The following is a 5,842-nucleotide window of genomic DNA, read 5'->3' on the forward strand; positions in this document are numbered from 1 at the left end:
GTACGTTGTGTGCCCTGGATTGCTCTTCTCCTGCCCCAACCATGCGCCAGTGGGGCCAGGACTGAAAGCCCTGCATACCTGTTCGCCCCTGGCTGGCCTTAGCAGATACATCGATCTGGCTTCCCTTCATAGGTAATTTTGTCAATAAACCCTGATGAGAAAGGACACACGCTCCTTCCAGAGATTGACCTTGAGAGACAGTGGGACCCTGTCAGATGCTCGACCTGGAGGCCCACAGAAGCAGGCATGGTACCTTGGCACACCAGGAGCTTTCATCCACCGTCTCGACCCTTCCCTTTCCCGAAGGTACACTATTCGAGGAGGAGTCTCAGGTCAGCACCTGCAGGGGGAGGAAGACTCAACCCGTCGGCCCAGCGCACTCCTCAGAGAGCTGACATTGGGTGCCCCGTGTCCATGTTCTCGACGGTGTTCAGCCATTTATTTTCACTTCTGAACAAACAGCAGTAGCACAGAATCTCACCTTATGGCCAGTTCTCAACGACTGGCATTTAGCAGTTGTTGAGAACTGACCATAAGGTGGTCAGTTCCAAATCGCAGGCAAGAGTTGAGTGGGACATTTGCACAATTTATTGCCCACACTTCTGTGATGCTTGCACATTAGACAATCAGCAGGCATACTTTTCAAAATTAAAATAATAGCAGTATGACGTTGTCAAGTCATAGTCCTATAAATGATGACATAGGAGAGGTACCACCAGTTTACAAATCATGCCTCCGCTTTCGTGTTTGGCATACATTATTTCCTACCACTTGCACTTTTCAGTTCTTTATGTACGTGTACATTAGGGAGCCATATGTTGGAGTGTGAATTTCTTAAAACTAGGAACTAAGGGGATAGTTGTCCTTACAAAAAGAATAACGCCCATCTTGTTCTTCCCTGTAGTGCCTCAACAGTCAAAGGCAAGCTCCTGTACCTCTCTAAGCCTTGGATTAAATGGATCATTGCATTGAAAGCACTCAGAGCAAAGCTGTATTAGTGCATTTTCACATCGCTATAAAGTACTACCCAAGACTGGGCAATTTAGAAAGGAAAGTGGTTTAACTAACAGTTCTGCAGGCTGTACAGGATGTATGGCTGGGGAGACCTCAGGAAACTTACAATCATGACAGAAGTCAAAGGGCAGGCAAGGCACATCTTACATGGTGGCAGGAGAGAGAGAGAGAGAGAGAGAGAGAGACGGAGAAAGTGCCACACTTTTAAACCATCAGATCTTATGAGAACTTACTCACTATCACGAGAACAGCAAGGGTTAATCTGCTACCTTGATCCAATCACCTCCCACCAGTCCCCACCTCTGACACTTGGGGATTATAACTTAACATGAGATTTGTGTGGGGACATGGAGACAAACCATACCAAACGCCCAGCATCTTCTAGTGATGAATATGCATTTGCGTCATTCATTGTATTTATTGTTACTCTTCCCCACCATCCAAAAGGAGAGCCGTGTGAATGGGGTTTGCACTGCCAGGCAATGTAATTGTTCTGTGGTGCTGCACCTTCATCTTTGTTTGGAACAGACTGGTTGGCATACAGTTTAAAGGAAGACTATGAAAAGCCCAGGAGCAGTCCCAGATTTGTAACATTATTTAATATAAAGCAGATTTGGCATTTCCAATCCGTGCGTTCAGATGCATTGTTCTAGAAATGAGACAGGTGCATCTATAGACGGTTCGATAAAAATCAAACTTCAATACTTTCCCCATAGCAAAATATTTAATATTAATTAAAACATTAACAAAACAATAAAGCACAAAACTGTGTATATATCACAGTTCTATGAAATGTCAACACAATATACATGCAATATATTTGCACGAATGCAAGCAAACAAAAAATAAGGGAATGAAACGCAGGAAAATGTTAACAGTTCTCTTTCCAGCCATGATGGGTTGCTGGTTATTGATATTTTCATCTCTATAATTAGCTGTATTTTAGTCATTTGGTAACATGAGTATACATTTATGACAGACTAAACCTTCAGCTTCTAAAATTTTTGTTACTAATCCAACATATCAAATATGCAAAATGTTATAGAGAGCCATGAAGTGAACACTTGTGTATCCACTACCCAGATTAAGTAATAAACTTGACAAATGTTTGAGCCCATCCCCTCATTTCCGTTGTCCTTCCTTTACTCCTCAAATGTAACTCATAACCAGAACGTGGTGTTTATATTCTCCATAAATTGCCTCATAATTTTGCCGTGAATAAAAGCATTCTTAAGCAAGGATTATGTGAAAACAGAGTTGTTTCTCTCTCTGGAAGGTGGCCTGCAAAAAGATTATTGATGTTTTCACGAGGATTTTAATCAGTAGGTACTTTATCTAATTTAATCCTTACAGCTATTCCAGTTACTGTTCATTGTTGATATTATTCAGCTCAGGGTACAGGAGTTATGAGAAGTTAAGCAACTTTCCCTGGAGAAACAAACTTGTAAATTAGTGTCCAGGAACTCAAAACCTATAATTACACAGAGTACCATTATTTTTCTTCTCTGTTGTCTGGGAAGTCAATCAATGAACCTAAGTATTTTGTTTAGGGTTCCTCTTTAACAATGAGAATTACTGCTTCTCTCTCTCTCTCTCTTTCCACACAATGTTTCAGTTAACGATGGACCACATATATGACAGTGGTTCTACCAGATTATAATGGAGCTGCCCTATACAGGTAACTATTTTTTATCTTTTATATACTATTTTTATTGTACCTCTTCTATGTTTAGATACACAAATACTTACCATTGTGTTACCATTGCTTAAAGTATCCAGTACAGTAACACACTGTACTGATTTGCAGCCTAGGAGGAATAGGTTATAGCATATAGCGTAGGTGTGTAGTGGGCTATACCATCTAGTTTTGTGTAAGTACACACTATGATGTTCATACTGTTACGGGATCTTTGGGGTGTCACTTTTCTGGCTAGAAACCTCTGTGGCTGGTGGCCCCTTTGCTTGAGTTTTTCTCGGGCCCACTGTGCTCATTCCACCCACTCGACCTGGCAGACTGCACTTGTCTCATGCTACCGGCCTGTGTCACACGCCTGCCATGGGAGACTGCATGGAGCAGGGAAGGGTGTGTGAGCGAGTGTGTGGTCCAAGCACTGTGCAGTCAGAAATGGCCACTGCTGCAGGCAGGGTGGGGAGCTCCAGGTGCCAGCATGTGTCAGCTCTCCACTAAGCTGCAGCTAGACCAGGTGCACCAGAGCTTCCACAGTTGGCACTGGGGGCCACAGTGGTGCCTGGAAGCTAGGAGACGCCAGGAACTTCACTGACTCAGAGACAGAGTCACAGCCCTGGCTCAGTGAGCTCCTCAGTCTGGGTTCCCCAGATGGCCGCAGCTCTTCTTTCCTTCTCTTCACCTGCAACATGGTGAGCAAGGGGCATGTCTCAGCCCTGTTTGTGTTACAGCTTCTTTACCCTCATTCGACGGGACCTGAGTTCTTTTCTTGTGCCCAGGAAGAATAAGGTATGCAGACAAGTACAGGGTGAGCAAGACGAAGAGGAGCTTTATTGAGCAATAGAACAGCTCAGAGGAAATCCACAGGGGACATCTCATTTCTACAGCCAGGGTGTTCCAATGAGTGTTCCTCTCCTAGCATAGAGGGTAGCTCCTCTCTGCTAGGCAAGTCATCCCAACAAGTGTTCAGCTGTCAGCAGAGAGGGTAGCTCCTGTCTGCCGCTGGTCCTTCCATCATCTGCACAGCTCTCAGCAGAGAAGACCCTAGAGTGGGTGGCTCCTTTCCACAGGCAGGACATTCCGTCATCCCCCATCATCTCTCCATACATAGTCTCTGCAGCTCTCAATAGAGAGCAAGCCCTAGTGTGGGCTGCTCCTCTCTGCAGCTGGTTGTCCCGAGGTCTGCTCAGCTCTGGCGTTGCCAGTGGCTTTTTTAAACGGGTCTCAGATGGGACAAAGTGCATGCCAATTTGTCCATGGGTGGCCACGGGCATGCCCAGAAAGGGCACCACAAGTTCCCACTCAAGTCCAGCAGACTGGCAGCCCGATCCCAGCCCAAGTCTGGGCTGCCAGTCCCCAAAAAGGGCACCACAAGTTCCCAGTCTTGTCCACGGGACTGACAACCCAGACTTTGGATACCAGCAAGCATAGGAGGGAAGCCAAGGGGTGGCTGAGGGTAGTTCCATGCTGGCCTGCAGGTGCCCCTTGGCACCTACAGCCTGGGCAGCATGAATGGCAGAGGAAGCAAACAGGTTCATGGACAGAAACTGTTAAGGTCCCCGGTGAGGGACTACAGATTTATCTGAGTTTTAGGCATTCCACATGTAACCAGGCAAAAAGCCATAAAAGCAGGCATCCCGAAACATTTCTTCTTCCAAATGTCAACTTCTCTCCAATCTCTACTTGCTTTCAATCTTTCTCAAGTGCTTTAAAATAATGAACAATAAATGTTAATTTTTCTGTGACACAGATACAGAAAATAAACACTCTTAAATGTTAGTGTGAAGCAACAAGAATGCAGAAATGTCATTATTAAGGTACAAAAATGTATACATGATATAGTACTCTAAAAATACCACGATATGAAAATACGTACCATGATGCTCTCATAAATGTTCTAAGGAGACAAACAGGTACTACAGAGAAAGTTTTTTTAAAAAATGTTTTATTGACACATAATCATTACACACATATACTGGTACATGTGATATTTTGGTACATATGTATAATGTGTAATGATCTAATTAGGGTATTTGAAATATTCATTGCCTTGAAAATTTATAATTTCTTTGTATTGAGAATATTTCAAATCTTCTCTTCTAGCTATTTTGAAATATAAAATAAATTGTTAACCATAGTCAGCCTACTGTGCTGTCAAAGCAGTATGGAGGTTTCTCAAAAAACAAAACGTAGAACTGCCATATGATCCAGCAATCACACTACCGGGCATTCATTCAAAGGAAAGGAAATTGGTATGACAAAGGGATACCTGCACCTCTTTATGTTTATTGCAGCACTATTCACAATAGCCAAGATAGGGAATCAACTTAAGTGCCCACCAACGGATGGATGGATAAAGAAAATGTGGTATATATACAGAAAGGAATACCATTCAGCCATACAAAATAATGAAATCCTGTCATTTTCAGCAACATGGATGGAACTGGAAGTCATTATATTAAATGAAATAAGCCAGGCACAGAAAGATGAATGCCACATGTTCTCATTTGTAGGAGTTATAAAATTTGACTTTATGGAGAGAGACAGTAGAATGGTAGTTAGCCAAGGCTGGGGAGGGTTGGGGGAATGAGGAGAGATGGTTAATGGGTACAAGCATACAGTTAGATAGAAGGAATAAGTTCTCATATCCTCAAGTGCTTTTAGATACTTATTTTAATTTTTTTTCCCCAGAGTTTATAGTTGCTACCTATAGGAGGTTTGGTTCAATGGGACTTACTTTGCCATTACTGGAACTGAAACATGTACTCTGCCTTTAATTATGAAAAGGATGAACCATTGACTTTCTTGCCTGAAAAGGTTGAATGCAATTTAGTTGTGAAAGTGAGGTCTGTCTACTTCAGTCGACATAGAGAATACAATTAGGGATGAATTCTTTAGTTACCATAGGCAAAAAAGGTTTAATACATAGGTGTATGTATTTAGAAAACTGAAACATTAATTTAAATAAATCATGTTTTTACCAGAATGCCTTGATTCGAAATATGTGAATGCTTATAACAAATTGTTGGAATTGACTGTCCTCCATAGCATTCAGTGTCTTAAACCATAACATGTTCCCTTCAGCCACATTCTCAGCTGAAATAACTTTGCTTGTGTGTCTATACATACATATGTATGTAT

The sequence above is a fragment of the Aotus nancymaae genome, unplaced genomic scaffold, assembly GCF_030222135.1.
Source record: "Aotus nancymaae isolate 86718 unplaced genomic scaffold, 86718_ANA_hifiasm-v0.15.2.pri h1tg000004l, whole genome shotgun sequence".
In the NCBI taxonomy this organism is placed as follows: Eukaryota; Metazoa; Chordata; class Mammalia; order Primates; family Aotidae; genus Aotus; species Aotus nancymaae.